The sequence below is a fragment of the Typopeltis vanoorti genome, chromosome 15, assembly GCF_054136105.1.
Source record: "Typopeltis vanoorti isolate ZY-2024b chromosome 15, IOZ_Tvanoo_1.0, whole genome shotgun sequence".
Taxonomy (NCBI): Eukaryota; Metazoa; Arthropoda; class Arachnida; order Uropygi; family Thelyphonidae; genus Typopeltis; species Typopeltis vanoorti.
In genome coordinates this window covers 77,743,430-77,761,198 of record NC_143563.1, presented here as the reverse complement: position 1 = coordinate 77,761,198, position 17,769 = coordinate 77,743,430, and the positions used below count along the sequence as shown (strand labels likewise).

Here is a 17,769-nt window from a genome sequence, read left to right as displayed (position 1 = left end):
AAGAAAAACAAGTAGCTTTTTTTTATCACTAAATATATAGTACAGAGACATTGACTGTATTTAGTGATTAAAAAAAGCTACTTGTTTTTCTTGCTTCTGCACTACAGAGTCTGTTGAGATTGACATATTTTTATGGTATAGGAACTTTATTCCAGTCTTCAGAAACAACAGACATAGTAAAAATTTCTCTATTCCTAAATAAAAATGAATACTCCTATGTATTATTATTATTATATAGCAACAATTAGTGCAAGAAGAGATAATTGGAATGACACTCAAAAGAAAAACACTCCCTTCCCACAGACAGTGCTACATGGATGCAAGCAAAATAGATTTATTGTAGCACTAAACTTAGGAAGTAAAAAAAAAGAAATTTGTTCTAAGATCCTCTTTCAAATTTTCAGCTCCAGAAAATATGTAAAACATCTGTTTATAATACAGTTGTTGGGTAAAGGATATGATTGTACTACATGGAAAACTTACATCTTTACTAACTTCCTATCTACAATTTTCATCCAAATAAATCTGTTACCTGTCAAGACTCCAACATTGTCAGATCTTATATTTCCATCTTCTAAGACACTAATTATATATCGGGTTTTATCCTTTATCCAAGTATTAGCAAACAAAGTTTGCGCCTGAAGAGGACTGGGGCAACTCGTGGTAAAGGTGGTATAAGTTCTCATCACTTGCCTTAGTATCTCCCATAATCCAAAGTACATCTCCTTGCAGACTTGTATAATGCTAAGCATTAAAGTAATGGCCCTTCCCTTAATGCGTATTTAAGTTTTGTAAATCTGGAAAAAGCATATGACAAGGTGCCGAGAGAGAGAAACTATTCAAAACACTACAGTTGTAAGGTGTCAATGGACCAGTATTTCAAGCAATATTCAGTCTTTATTTGAGTTGTAAGTCAGCAGTTAGAATTGAAGGAAGTACAGGAAGATGGTTTAATGTTAAATCTGGTGTCAGACAAGGATGTATATTATCCCCTCTGTTATTCATTATCTATATGGATTACATTATAAAGGAAAGTGGTATTAAACCTGATATCGCAAATGGAGATGTAAATCTCAGCTCTACTTTATGCAGATGATGTTATACTTTTATATAAATCCAGTACAAGTCTGCAAGATTCCCTGACTAAAATGAATAACTGTTGTAATATTCAATCAATTGTCATATGCTTTTTTCAGATTTTACAAAACTTAAATACAGATCTTTGTTATATTTCCATGATTTCTCAACTATTTGTCATAAAGTGAAAATCTGATCCTAATCCTCGTTCTTCACCAAGCTTCTCTTCCACAATCCTTCTCAACCGTTTCTCAAGTATGCTGGCATAAATCTTACCAGGAACACTCAGAGAAATTCCTCTACTGAGTTCAGTTTAATTCCCCTTTTTTATATGGATACTATGAGAACTCTACTCCAATCATCTGGAATCCGTTCCTCTGTCCAGGCCTTCTGAACTATGCAGTGCAGCCACTGTAAGACTTTTATACCATACTTTGGCCAAATATCATCTACTCCATCTGCCTCTCCACATTTCAGGCTTTTGATGGCTTTTTCTACTTCAAGTATGGATATATATTACTGATTGCATACCTAGTCAGTGTTTTTCTACCACTGTGCTGTCACTGATTGTTTCATTTAGCTATTTTTCGAATAAATTACTCAATTCTTCAAGGATGTCTTTTTCTCCAGTTTTCATGTCACCTTTTTTATCTCTAATTCCTTTTACAGCACTCTTTCCTCCATTTCTGATATTTTTCAACTACCTCCAGAATATCTTTCCACCTTCTTGATATTTATATTCTATGCTCTTACTAAAGTCTTCTCATGACTTTTGTTTAGCTATTTTACAGAGTTGAAAGTTTATTTTTCACTTGGTTAGACTATAATAAATTTAGTTTAATCCTTTATCCAAGTGTGAGCGAACAACATTTACGCCTGAAAATATCTTCAGGACTGAGCTAAGGTGGTACAACACCAGGCAACTCGTTGCAAAGGTGGATGAAGCTATCATCACTACTATCTCAGTATCTCCCATGATGCAAAGCACATCTCCTTGCGGACATGTATGCTACTATGCATTAGGGTAAGAGCCACTACCCAGACCGGTTTCGACCTTTATTGAGGTCTCGTCATTGGGAGCCAGGCCCAGCAGTGGAGATACCAAGGCAGAAGCAATGGAGGTCATCCTTACTTATAGGAGTTGCCAAAAGGTGTACCACCTAATTATTAAATTACTCTGGATTCAGAGAAAGATGTTGAAATTTTATTTTTCACTTGGTTAGACTATAATAAATTTGGTTTAATCCTTTATCCAAGTGTGAGCAAACAAAGTTTGTACCTGAAAATATCTTCAGGACTGAGCTTGGTGCAACACCAGGCAATTTGTTGCAAAGGTGGATGAAGCTATCATCACTACTATCTCAGTATCTCCCATGATGCAAAGCACATCTCCTTGCGGACATGTATGCTGCTATGCATTAGGGCAAGGGCCACTACCCAGACCGGTTTCGACCTTTATTGAGGTCTCGTCAGTGAAAGCCAGGCCCAACAGTGGAGATATCAAGGCAGAAGCAATGGAGGTCATCCTTACCTATGGGAGTTGCCAAAAGCTGTACCACCTAATTATTAAATTACTCTGGATTCAGAGAAAGATGTTGAAAGTTTATTTTTCACTCAGTCTGGGTAGTGGCCCTTACCCTAATGCATAGCAGCATACATGTCTGCAAGGAGATGTGCTTTGCATTATGGGAGATACTGAGATAGTAGTGATGATAGCTTCATTCACCTTTGCAACGAGTTGCCTGGTGTTGCACCATCTTAGCTCAGTCCCAAAGATATTTTCAGGTTCAAACTTTGTTTGCTCACAGTTGGATAAAGGATTAAACTAAATTTATACAGAGTGTTTAGCTTTCTTACATTTGTCTCTTTATTCTCTAAGAGCACAAGCCGACTTATTTGCCAGGAACTTTTGATATGCTTTCTTCTTTTCCTTCACTTCCTCTTTAACTTCCTGTGTCTACAATGGGGTTCTGAGTTTTCTATCCTTGCAGACAACCTCATCACATGCCTCTCTGGCTGAATCAACCAATGTTTTCTTCAGGACTTGCTGCTGAAATCTTGAAGGTTTGGTTCCTGTTCTCAAACTCTTTCATTCTTTCTTGAATAATGTTTGCGTATTTTAGTTTGTTCACATCTGAGAGCTGCTCACCTTTTATTCGCTTTAAAACTTTCTTACATGTTCTTCTTTTCAATATGAAATTCAATTTTATCCTGCTCGAGACTAAATGGTGATCACTTCCAATTTCAAATCCTCTGTACACCTAATATCCTGCATCAGAGATAAAATATCACTATCAACAATGACATAGTCAATGAGACTTTTCTTATTCCTTGTCTCTTCTCTCTATGTGAATTTGTACACATTCTTATATTGGAACATGGTGTTAGTAATAACCAGTCCATGCCTGAGCCAATAGGTATTTGCCGTTATTATTAGCTTTGCTCTTTTCTCCAAATTTTCCCAAAAGATTTTTGTATGCCTGACAATCATTTCCTACTCTGCTATTTAGACCCAACAAGGACCAACTTTTCATTTTTCATTGTATCAGTTGCTTTCTCTAAAGCCTCAAAAAAATTCCCCAATTGCTAACTTAGTAAAACTTTCTGTGGAAACCATAGGCACAAATAAGTCTCATTGTCCAGTTCCCCATTCTGATATCTGCCGACATCATTCTACTTGATATTGCCTGCCATTCAAGAAGATTAGCCTCATATTTAGTGTTGAATAGTAACAGTTTGTATATATTGCTCAGAAAGATCTCACTAGTTTTTGTCTTTTTTGTTACATCACCCCTAGTATATCGATCTGGTACTTATCCAATTCCTGAGCTAGCTCCATTTCGTTGTCATTTGCCAATAAGCATACAATTTGGTCGGCTAAATCCCAATATCCTAACTTAGCCTAACAATGTGCACCACGAGAAGGTCAGGATTGGACATTAGGTCAGAAACCGTGGTCAGTTCTCTGCCTTCTTTTAAAGGCTATGTGGAAGTTTCCTCTCAGTTATACAGCTTTAACCCTTAAGCACCCACACAATTTATGTAAAGCAAAAAGATTCATATGAGAATATATATGTAAATCTTTTCAAATTACATTTAATATATCCAATATCATTAAGACACTTCACAAATGCTAATTTTACAAATAAAATTCTATCAAAAAAAGTAGCAGGTAGCATGCTGTTATTATACAAATATTGGTTTACAAATGCCAGAAGTATTAGAAATAAGGGAGATGAAATAGTTTCACTGATTGAGTTTATTCACTCCAAAATCATGGTTGAATGAAGATGATATTCTAACTGGAATAGAAATAGAAGGATACGGTATTTTTCGTGAGTATAGAAAGGACAAGAAGGGAGGGGAGAGTGTTGCTGCTGATAGCAGGGGAATTATGTCTATATAAAGTTAGTCACATTGGCACACCCAGGGAGGGGGCCATGCCCCCCCCCCCCCCCCAAAGAAAAAGGAAAAAAAAAGACTAGAAAATTTTCCAAAAATCTTTTCCTAATTAAAATTCTTTTTTTTTTTTTTTAAATTTATGTTGTGTCGTGTCTTCTATTTCTATAGTACTTATGAATTAGCGCTTCACATAAGGCGGAAATACCCTCTAATTCTTGGGAAATACGGCCGCTGTGAACGCAAGGGGAATGAAGTAGTGCTCAGGCGATACTTTTTGTCCAAGCCGTTCTAGAGATCACGAGTATCATGTATCGGCGATTGTTGTGTCCCCTCTCAATATTATTCCTTGAATCACTATTATCAAGCCACTAGAAGTGAGGTGTCTTCTACATGGGTCACGTGGTATCTCTATCACACAAAGAAATAGCCTCAGGGTACAGCCAAAATGCCATGAGGCAGAGTCCTCAAACCTTACCTCTCTTAAATCCCAAGAAATTTATATTTTTAGACTGCGCCACTTAGAGAATTATTAGATTAAAGATAACTCAATCAAGAAGTAAGTTAGAAGATATACTCATGTGACCTAGGGTTGCAGTCGTGTCCACAACCTTATTCAGTTAAATTCCCACTCAGATCCTTAATGAGTTTCACAAGTGGTGCATCGAATTCTATACACAGACTCATATTTAGTTAAAGTCAAGCAAGGTTTATTTGTTTCTAAATTTACAGTTTAATATACAAGAATATTCATCATTCCAAATAAGAAGACGCATTCTAATTAAATCAATTAATAAGCTTTACTTCATCAGATATGATCTCTGAACACATTTTCCTCAAATAATTCACACAAAAGTAAATGAATCTATATCATCTAGATTACTACTAAATTCCATTATTTAATTTCTATGCTAACAACTGGTAGCATTAACCATTCTCCAACATGCATAGATTCAGATTCAGTTAGTAACCATTCACTCATGACCTCCAATAAGACACACGTGCTATAGTCCTGACCTTAAATTGTATCTGAGTCCTTCACATATCAATACACATTCAGATTGCATTCATATAAATAACAAATTTAACATACTTATCTCTACTTGATGGTACCTCTATCCGTCTGCATCTGCTTTAGTCTATCTTCTGCTTCATTAAGACATTTCATTGGTTCCCTCAATTTACCTCAGGTCAACACTTTATAGTGATTATCAGCTTAAACTTTGGGACCCTTCAATGGCATGGTCTGCCGCTACTTTCTGGGAATCGGGGACAGGGTTACCTGCTGTAACATCGTCCTAGTCTTTAGGTATCATTCGGCCATCCCCGAACCAGCACCAGGTTAAACCTTCACTACTCAAGGAAAATGCGAGAACTTCCACACGACGAAGGACCAAGAGAGTCTTGGGGGGGGGGGGGGTCCTAACCCTTTTATACGTTCACCCTATCGGTAAACACCGCAAACTCTGCTGTTCATCCGGCACCTTGATTTTCTTCTATGTCACATGTACTCACGACGTCCTTTCTCTCCCTGCTTGTTCACTCTACGCACCAAGCACGCGACTGCCGGGGGAAATCGTCAGCGTGTCCTTGAACATTGGATTATCTTTCACACAGAATACATTCTAGTGTTCCTGCTACAAATTATCCTTACATCCAATTTAACATCAACACAAAACCATAACTCTCTTAATTTACACTTTGTCTCAGGCAACTTTCTTTTATACATATTGATCTAATTCCCCTTCCTTTTTTTTTTTACACTAAAATTTCTATTGAGCTAATTAATTATTTCTTTCTTCTTAAATCAATGTATTCAATATTTTCTAAAGTTTACAATGATACCTACTTAGAAGCAAGCATGTTTACTTAATTATTTTACTGGGTTTTTACTTCTTTGCGCATTAAACCAAGATAAGTGGAATTTTAACATTCTTAACTTATCAGGATATAACACGATCACTGCAGATGCTCAGTCATAGGTTGTATACAATGAGTGGTGTATATTCTCAAATCGTCTACTCAACTCATCCCCCCCCCCAAGATTAAATCCTGAGTGCGCCACTTGTTAGACAAGAAAGAGTGAAATAGTGGCAATGGTTATGAGGCAGTGTGGTGTAACGTGGAGGTTGACAGGAAGACAAATTTAGTTGGATGTTGCAATAGGCCATAGAATGTGGAGGATTAGTGATGAAGAAATGTATAAACAACTTCGATTAGTGATCAAAGGAAGGATAATTATTACGGGTGATTTTATTATGGCAGTATAGATTGGAATGGAGAGATAGCATTTGGGAATAAGGAAAATGAATTTCTCGAGTTCTTGAGAGATAGCTATCTCAAGCAGCAGGAGTTTTAGGATCAAGAGTTTTAGATCTGATAATTGTGAGTGAGTTTTGTACTTTAATCGAGTTAGTGAGGGTGATCATGAAGTGATCACCTGGGTTGTGGCTAGCAATATCCGGACTTTTGTGAGGAAAGGATATATTTAGAATTATAAGGCTGGTGATTATGACAAGCTTAGGAGACAGCTTGGAGATATAGCATGGAATGAGGAGTTGAGCAGTAAGGACATAAATGCTGCTTGGGAACTGACAAAGAAATACATAATGGCATCGATGTGTGAATGTATTCTGGAGGCCAAAATGCTGAATAAGGTAGGTATAAAATGTATAAATGAAAGGCTTAAGCATGAAATCTGGAAGAAGGTACTTTGGACACAGTACAGGATGAATAATGGTAATAATCAATAACACAAAAAGTATAAAGATTTTTATACTTCTATACAAGCCAGGAGAGTGACTCAGTTAGTAAAGAAAACTAAAGTGTAGTATGAGCAGAAATTGGCAAAATAAGGCAAAGAAAAACCTTAGAATTTTTTAGATATGTGGCAAATAGAAGGAAGAATGATCATGGTAAGATGATGTTAATGGATGAAAATATTAACTGCTACAGAAGACATTGTTGAGATATTCATTGATCAATTTATAAGGGTGTTTCATCCTGATCAGGGTGGAATGATGAGGAACTTAAATACTAAGATAGTACTACCACCACCACCACTGAGGGTAGTGGTAGACTGAGGTCTACTTTCTTTCATTGGAGACCAGGTAGAAATTAGCTAATGTTATAAAAATGTGCATTTTTTAGTCAAAATTGTATTTCATTAAAGTGTGGATATTTATACTTCTGAATGAGTTTTACCAAAATGAATAATTTTTTTCAAAAATAATAGTACTCATTTAAGTCTTCCAGAATCGAAGGTTCTAAGAGACTGCAATCAGTACAATACACTTAACTGTCTACATATTCTGAATGTAATAAAAGACAGATTAAATATCATTACTTCATCTGTAATTTTTTTATGAAGAATTACTGTGTTATATCAGAACCATTTCTTTAAAATTTGTATGGTTTATATTTCAGTGTATAGCATTATGAGTGAAAAATAACAGTGTGGTAGGAAGGATAGTTTGTGTTGCCCAGGTGTGACAATGATGAGTTGTGGTGGAGAGTAAAGATCTTGAATGTTAGCGGAAATGTGTGAAAGAGAAAGGAGTACAGTTTGCAGATGTATGGGATGAGTGTGAGGGACTTGTATTGGATTTGTATAAGAGCAGTAGACTGCATTTGAATGGTAGTGGAGTGAGTCATTTGGGAAGGTTGCGGAGTGCTGGAGGGAAGCGTAATGAGTGATGCAGACAAGGTATCAGTGGAAGTCAAAGACGAAGTGAATGAGCAACAAAAGTGAACTAGATGAGACTGATGTGGTTGTGGGAGAAGAGAATGTACATGTGGATAATCAAAAGCAGAAATGAAAAGGCCAGGAGTACATGGAGGATTGAGTCTGGGGGGTGGGTGAAAGATGAGCAGACAGGAGCAGGTGAGAAGTCACAGATGGGGTACAGCATGAGTAAGATTGGCTGTAGACCAGTGGTTCCCAACTTTTCCCACTTATCTGCCCCTTTTAAACCCATTTCTATAAATTGTATCCCTTGTTTTTAAAATAGCAGTGATTCAAACTTAACATTCATTGTTCCATAACTAACGTTTTGCATTTTGTTTACTTTACTTGCTTTTCCCATTACTGATTATTTTTCGTGTACCCGTGAATGGCCCAACACGTACCCCCTGTTGAGAACCGATGCTGTAGACTAAGAAATGAATTATGTTTGTTTACAAATATCAGAAATAAGGGAGACGAAATTGTTGCATTGATTGAGTTTATGTTCTCTAAAGTAATTGAAATAAGTGAAATATGTTGGATGAGAATGACATCTTGACAGGAATAGAAGTGGATGATATGATACTTTTTGTGAAGATAGGAAAGGCACAAAGTGGAGAGAGTGATGATATTAGGGGAAATATGTCTGCACAAGGTTGAGATACAAGAGGCAAAAAGTGGTAGTGGTTTTGAATCAGTATGGTGTTAAAGAAGAGGTTGATAGAATGAGATATTTGGTGGGGTGTTGCTACAGGCCAGGAAATGTAGAAGATGGAGACAAAGAAATGTATAGGCAACTTGGCTTGGTGAACAAGCAAAGGATAATTTCAACTATGGCTATATTTGAAGAGATGGAATAAGGAGAATTAATTTCTTGGTCTCTACAGTTAGCCTAGTGGCTATGTATTTCACAACCATATTGAGTTTGATTCCTGTCGCCAATGTGAGGAGCTTAAGGATCTTTCTCACACATAGCCAGGAGTTAGCCGGTCTTGGGCGTGGACAGCAGGGTTTTCCCTCCCGCAAGCAGGCAAACTGGCCCCATAAACACATGCAGCTACAGCCATAGAATATACTGGGAGACATAGGGCTAGTCACCTTATCCTCGGGACAGGTACGACTTAGAAGGGCTTAAGATAGCTCTGTATCAGGCCAGTAGGCGTAATATGTAGAAGGAAGAAGGAAAAAAAATTCCTTGTTCTTAAGGGACAGTGAAATGGAGGGCACACAAGAGTAGTCTTAGATCTGGTTATATCATCAGAGGATGTGGTTGAGAATGGAGTGTCTAATCTTTCCTCGGTTGGAGAGCGTGACTATGAAGTGATCACATGGGTTACAGCCAGTCACATAAGAACCTCTATAAAGAAGGGATATATGTGAAACTGCAAGGCTGGTGATTATGGAAAACCAACTGGAAGATATAGTGTGTAAAGAAGAGTTGAGTGGGAAGGATATAGATGCTGTGTGGGCATTGATCAAGATCTATTTAACAGCAGCAGTGTCTGAGTGTATTCATCAATTTTACTTCTACAGGGTAGGAGTAAAATGGATAAATGAAGAGATTAAGTATGAAATATAGAAGGCACTGTGGAGGCAACACAAGATGAATGTAAGTAACGATCAGTTGCAAGAGGAGTACAAGGAACAGACCAGGAAGGTGACTTGGTTGGTAAGGGAAGCAAAAAATGGAGTATGAGAAGAAATTAACCAATCGAGCTAAGAAAAATCCTACTGAGTTCTTTCAATATGTGGCAAGTAGAAGGGAAAATGACTATGGGATGATAATGCTAGTTGTTGATACTGGCAGATTGGTAACCAATGCAGAGAATATAGTTGAATTATTCAGTGATCATTAATTATATATTGGGTTTTATCCTTTATCCAAGTGTAAGCAAACAAAGTTTGCACCTGAAGTACTTTCAAGACTGGGGCAACTCTTGGTAAAAGTGGTGTAACTTCTCATCACTTGCCTTAGTATCGCTCATAATGCAAAGCACATCTCCTTGCAGACATGTATAAATATATGCATTAAGGGGAGGGCCACTACCCAGACTGGTTTCGACCTTTATTGAGGTCTCATCAGTGGGAGCCAGATCCAGATGTGGTGATACTAAGGTGGAAGTAAATTCATTGGCAACTTGTATAGTTGCCAATGACATCCATTGGCAACTATACAAGTTGCCAATGGATGTCACACCCTTTTATTAAAATTCTCTAGATTAGAGATAAGTTTATAGAAGTTTTTTCACTTGGCTGTGCTACTAATTATATATTGGGTTTTATCCTTTATCCAAGTGTAAGCAAACAAAGTTTGCGCCTGAAGTACTTTCAGGACTAATATTCAGTGATCAGTTTGTGTATTTCATCCTTGTGAAGGCAACATCAGGAGAAGCTGGAGTGTAGAACACATGGCAAAGGAGGTACTGATGGTGAATGAGCAGGAAGTATATGAGAAAGAATTACATAAATTTGATATTAATAAGGCTGTAGGATTTGACATGTGTCTTGAGGGTAATACTTTATGGAATTAATGGCACCTTTCGCTCAACTGTTTAACATGAGTCTTGCAACAGAGTGAGTCCCAAAGGAATGGAAGGGAAAAATTATTCCACTTCACAAAGGAGGAGGAGGGGATAAACTAAGGCCGGTGGTGTAGCTAGGGGAGGGGGGGGGGATGGTCTTCCCTGGGCAGCACTTTGAACCTTACCCTATATGTCGTTTTGACTTTCAGTAGTATTTTTGGTGTGTATTGAGAGGGCAGCAAACTCGGGACCACCCCCAGGCTGCAAAATCTCTAGCAATGCCAGACTGAGGCTACACATTGCAGCCCAGTCTATGTCTGGGGTCATTGTTAAGGTAATGGAGAACTAGAATTCAGGAAGTGAGTTGATAATAGTGGTATCCTTTATTGATGGTCATCATGGGTTTGTTATGGGGAGGTCATGTTTCAGCAATTTGCTTACATATTACAACAAGGTTACAAACTCACTCGATGAAAGAGATGCATATACAGTGGTGTAGTTGGATTTTTCAAAGGCCTTTGATAGACTACCACATGACAAGTCGGTAGTTAAACTGAAACAGATGAGATTAGATAACAGACTATTATCTAATCTCATCTGTTTAATCCAGATACTATCAGTCAAATAACTATCAATGAAGCAGTAAAAGTATGTAACAGACTGCATTGTCCAGGCAGCAACAGCCTCCATTCCAAGAATATCATTTAGATTTCCACTCTATCCAAAGCCTTGGTGGAATTCAGAATGCCAGGTAGCCAAAAAAGATCAGCACAATGCATGGATATATTTCGTAGATACCCCCACCGCATCAAACTTAATAGCTTTTAAGTGTGCTCAGGCCAAAGCACATTATGTGAGACATCAGAGTTGAAAACAATCTTGATCCAATTTATCTCATCAGTTAATCAAATGACTAGTGCAAACATTGTATAGGATAAAATCCAGAAAACAAAAGGTAGATATAGAACACGCCATTTGTCTACCTTAGACTATATGGTGTGTTATTGCTGATCCAAAGCTATTGTAGAACACTTTAGGAGAGAATTTTGCCAGAATCTCAGCAACAGCTTCATGTCTTCCTGAATTTTTAATAATGAAAGAGCCTCAAGAGAAACAAACATAAATCCTTCACCCAGTGGGCTGGAGCCATACAATCAGCCATTTCTTCAAGAACTAAAAAAAGAGCTCTCTTTTACCATCTCTTTTGGATTTTCTTCTCTTAATATACAACAGAATAGTTGCAGAGGAAAAGTTTCCAGATTCTTGGCATAAGTCAGTTGTCATTGCTATCTCAAACCCAGGAAAGGATCCAACACAAGTATATAATTATTGACCTATTGCTTTCACCAGCTGTCTTTGTGAGATATTATTAGAGAAAATGGTTAATGTCAAGCTTTTCTGGTATTTAGAAAGCAATAATCTTTTCCTCAATACACAATGGCTTTCATAGACATTGTTCAACTTGTATAAGAGATGCATTTCTGAAGTAAGAATATCTGGTTTCAGTTTTCTTTGACATGGAAAAAGCTTATGACACACCCTGGAGATATAGCATATTAAAAGACCTGTATAACATAAGTCTCAGGGGACACTGCTGTCCTGCATTGATTAAACTTTCTGTCCTGGAGAACTTTCCAAGTCAGAACGGGAAATACATTATCTCAGCCATATCAAGAACAGGGTGTTCCCCCAATGCTTTGTCTTAAGTGTGACACTTTTTACTATCGAAGACTCCAGTTTACTTTCACTCTCATAACATGAGAGTAATTGAATGACAACTTCATTCAATTACCCTCAATACACAATGGCTTTCATAGACATTGTTCAACTTGTATAAGAGATGCATTTCTGAAGTAAGAATATCTGGTTTCAGTTTTCTTTGACATGGAAAAAGCTTATGACACACCCTGGAGATATAGCATATTAAAAGACCTGTATAACATAAGTCTCAGGGGACACTGCTGTCCTGTATTGATTAAACTTTCTGTCCTGGAGAACTTTCCAAGTCAGAATGGGAAATACATTATCGCAGCCATATCAAGAACAGGGTGTTCCTCCAATGCTTTGTCTTAAGTGTGACACTTTTTACTATCGAAGACTTCAGTTTACTTTCGCTCTCATAACATGAGAGTAATTGAATGACAACTTCAACAAGCAATTGATTGTGTTTTTCTATGGGTTCGGATTTTCAACAGACAAAAGTGTGCATGCACCTCTGTCGAAAATGCACTTTTCACCCAGATCCTGAATTACAAATGGGACAAACCGTTATTCCAGTATCAACAGAAGCCAAGTTCATGGGATGCATCTTTGACAGAAAACTTACATTCCTTGCACACATTTGTCATAAGAAAAAAAAGTGCAAGAGAACATTGAATCTCCTTCGCACTCTATCCTGTACTGAATCGGGTACAGATCGAACTTCATTGCTTCGTCTTTATCATGCACTTATACAGTAGGGAACAAATAAATCCAAACAAGCCGAATTTTTGGTTTGGTTTTTGTTTCATTTCACAGTAATTTTGGTTGAGTGCTGCATCTTTTAACTGTCTCTTCGATGTTTGTTAATAGTGTTGTGCATTTTTAATAGTGTAAACAAGCTGACATTGTAGTGTTTTATTCATTTTGTGTAGCTATAAAATGGTTACATCTCCAAGAAAGCATTCAAAAGTATGTACTTTTTCTCAGCACACATTCATGACTCTTTCATGCACACATTCATGAAATTGCCACTGATTGTGCTGTTGGTTGGGTAGTGATTTTAAACAGGCTTAGGGGGGACAGGTACCTTTTTTCTCCTGAAGAAAGGGAAAATATGGGTGAAAAAGGAAAACTACACTTACTCAACACCGTTTACTAGTTAGGAAAAGCAAAATGAATCCAAGATAGTCTGTTGTAGACTTAAATAGAGACTTGGCAGATGTAGGCCATAATGAAAAAGAGAAGTGGAAAATTAAATTGTGATAAGATTGATAACTTAATACAATCCATTATAAAGTATAGTTTCTAGATGCAGAAATAAGAAAAATGTGTTCTACGTTGGTAGAGTCCATGCCTAAGGGAATTAATGAACTTATTAGGAACAGACGAGCACATATAAATTATTAGGTAAAATTGGAGTTGTACAAATTTTTGTACTTATTTTCTTGAGAAATTAAAATTTTTCTTTAAAATGTTAGTGTTTGGGTTATTTTGTTCGCTACTGTACATTCAAAGCTGGGTCTCAAGTCTATTGTTCTGCAAGGTAGAATAACTTGTGATGGTTGGATCCCGTTCATAATCAGGGTGTACAGATAGCTAATGGTTCCTTTCGCATATCGCCCACTCAGTCTTTATGTTGAAGCAAATGAACCAGCTCAATCACTTAGATGGAAACAGTTGCCTCTTAAGATAAAGTCTCTTCCAGATTATCCTACATGGACTAGTCTCTTTTCTCAACATTGGGAAGCTCAATATTACACTCAATATCAGACTGCCAATACGTCCTTTTCATATGTGTGTTGAAGAGACTGTGCAAGCTGTTGGTTTAAGTGTTGACAACATTGCCTACACTAAACATAACAGCATCCCTTAATGGCAGGTTTACATTCCATCTTGCAACCTCTCACTTTGTCAACTACAGAAGTGATACTTCATTATCTGTCAGCCTACAGTTGTTTAATGCACACAGAGCAACCTGCTCAAATTTCTTTCCCATCTATACTGATGACTCAAAAATTGACACCTGAGTTGGCTGTGTTTTTTCTGATATTACTGTCTCTAACCAGATCCCATCTGATATACACAGAGTTGCATGCCATTCAGCTTGCACTTGTGCATATAAAAGAAAACTGCTACCAAAAGTGTGTGATTTATAGACTCTTTGAGCTCTTTACAGACTATCTCCTTTCCTATGAATAATCCACATCCAGTGCTATGTGAAGTGTTACACTTGTTGTACAGAATGAAAACCCTTAATTTTGATGTTCATTTGTGCTGGATTCCCAACCATATTAGAATTAATTGAAATGAGACTGCAGGTGCTAGATCAGCTTACACTTTTTCCATGTGCTGTTTGACAGTACCATATACAGACTATAGACAGTTTATAAGATCAAAGCTAATTGCTCATTGGCAGTAATTATTGCAAGAAGCATTGACAAACAAATTACATCACATTAAGTCTGAAATTAAGCATTGGCATTCTAGTCAAAATAGAAAGAGAAGAAAGGAAGTTATTCTTGTTAGGCTATTCTGCATAGGTCACAGTCATCTTACACATTCTTTTTACTGAGGGCTGATGACCCACCCACCTGTGTGTGTGTGTGTGTGTGTGTGTGTGTGTGTGTGTGTGTGTGTGTGTGTGTGTGTGTGTGTGTGTGTGTGTGTGTGAGAGAGAGAGAGAGAGAGAAATGCAATATGCATCTTACTATTTGTCATATTCTGGTGGAGTGCCAGCACTTTACATGAGAGAGAGGGGAATGAAATTTTTATTATCTAGCCAAGCTATATACACTCAGACAAATGTTATCAGATTCAGACAGATTTTGCATGATGTTTTTAACCTCTTACAAAGAATTAATTTGTACAAATACATTTGACTTCAATTTTATTTATATGTAATTGCTGCATTGCTTAACTTCATTTTTGTACATTCATATTTACTAGTTTATCTTTGACTATGTTCTGCTGTAGGATTTGACCTTGTGTTTTGCTGTAATTTTGTTTAATGTACTTTTGTTTAATGATGCTGCAGATAAACTTAATTTTTGTGCATGCATTGTTTACTAATGTGTCTGTGATTATTGATGTGCTGTTGATCATTGTTTACTAATGTGTTTGACTATTTATGTACTTCTGTAACCTTTGACCTTGCGTATTGCTGTAACCTTCATTGTAATTTTATTTATATATAGATACTGCATCGCTTAACTTAATTTTTATACATATTATTTACTAATTTGTCTTTGACTATTTATGAATTGCTGTAACCTTTGTTGTCCTTGCATCAATAAACCACCAACCAATCTGCTAGTTCCATTACTTTTCTGTTGATGGTGCTAATGTTGAACTCTGAGTTGGGATTTGTTCCAGCTGACTCTTCATTGTTCACTATGGTTCCCTGGTGAAAACAACAGGACCTTAAACAAGTTCCTGGTTGTTTTCATCTGAGCAGTTCATGAGCCAGCATGAAATTCTGTCATGTTGTACCATCATTTTGCATTATGGTTTAAGCCAATAAGAATACAATTTGGTCAGCTAAATTCTAAACTGCTAGTGCATCCTCATTCATTCAGTATCTAGATAGATACCTAACAGTAGAGAAGATGTGAATTGGATGCAGTCAGCTCTGCATTCCTTAAAAGGTGACATGGAGATTTCTTCCCAGTTATCCAGCTTTGATCTTTAAAGCATATTCAGGCATTGCTGCTGTTAATATTCCTTGACTGTTGTCTTCTTTCTGCCTAATTCTTCATCCTGTGCATTGCTGTAAACTGAGTTTTCTTTCCATAACTGCTTACCTTATAGTTTAATTTTCTAAATACTGTTATTCCTCACGTATGCACTTGTCAATAGTACGTAGCTACATTAAATGAAACTGTATGAATTCTTAGGTGTGGGGACTAATGTAAGAAGATTCATAAATATAGTTTATTTTTACAGCACTCTCACTATTGGATAGAAATTTTCGTTCTCATATTTTTTTTCTATCCAGAACAATGTGCTTTCCATCTGTCTAGAACAGATCTTGGGAAGATGGCATCATCAACTTCTTATGAGAAATAATATATACTTCTGTTCCATGAATGGACACTTACATACTTGTGAGCATGTCCTGGTGGAGCAGGACAAGGCAGATCCACATGTATGCTGCTTCACTTGTTAATTCTAGTGATAACCACTAGCTATCTTACATCTGAAATAAGATGGGTGATGACTATACACACATGCATAACTGCATTGATACATCATTTACCCAATGTACTTTGTGAATTGATAATTATTGTCTATGAAACTTTCTTTACCCACTGAAATAATTTGTGTATATTTGCTCTAACATCACACCAGTGTTAACACATGCATACATAGGAACTGTGCTGTCTCTCTCTCTCATTTATGATCCTTAAATAACTAACTATTCAACTAACCCATTCTTGAGTGGATTTACACCTTCTGGAACAGCACTTGTATGTATGCTATAAATCCAGTTAACTGTACATTTATGAAAAGAAAATCTATTTCTCAGTGAGATTGAATAATTACGGAACTAGTATAAGTATAGATCAATGCCCTACTTCTTCCTAGTGTATTCCTTACCACCTACTAATCAAGATGACTTGTAACTATAGCATTGAGGAGCAATCAGAAAAATGGCACAGGTGTCATTCAGAAAATATGGTGGGGAATTATCAATTTAATAAGTTGTTGATTCTTCTTCCTTTTTCCCTCTTTTTACTTTGCAGCGTCAAAGGTTTTCTATTCATTTAATCACAACCGTACACAAGGATAAGATGGTTAGCCCTATGTCTGTAGAAGTGTTGAGTTCTCAAGACTGGTTTGCTTGCTTGCGGGATGAAAAATCCCAGATAAACTGGGGAGAAAAACCCTGCAATCCATAGCAAGTTAGTCGCCCAAGACCGACTAACTTGCTATGTCTGAGAAATATCCTAAGCTCCTGACATCAGTGACGGGAATCGAACCCAGGGCACTCCTTTCCCAGGCATATGGTTGCAAAGCACATAGCCACTCAGCTAACTGCACGGACATGAGTATTTTACGTGTTTTTGAAATATTTTTGTTATTTAATTGGATAAATTATTGTATGTTCATAAACTGAGTTGGAGAATATTTTTTTAATTCAAATTTCTGTTCAGCCTGTGTTCCTGTTGTTAGCATAGTATTCAGTGTCTGAAATGCAGTTCATATGGCAGTCATAAACATGAAAACATTGGTATTCCAGCCTACTCAAGGTGCTAAATGTTTAGCACCTTGAGTAGGCTGGAGAAGCTTCATAAGAATGAAGAAAATTTAATTAGCATTTGACATGAGTATCTGTTAGTTAGTGTT

At 36.9% G+C, this 17,769-nt stretch overlaps 1 protein-coding gene across 5 annotated transcripts in view; it reads left to right on the top strand.

Annotated features, from left to right (window-relative positions):
• The window catches only part of LOC150098914 (divergent protein kinase domain 2A-like), a 416,716-nt gene that overhangs the window by 354,402 nt on the left and 44,545 nt on the right, over positions 1-17,769 (top strand). The window lies entirely within an intron of this gene.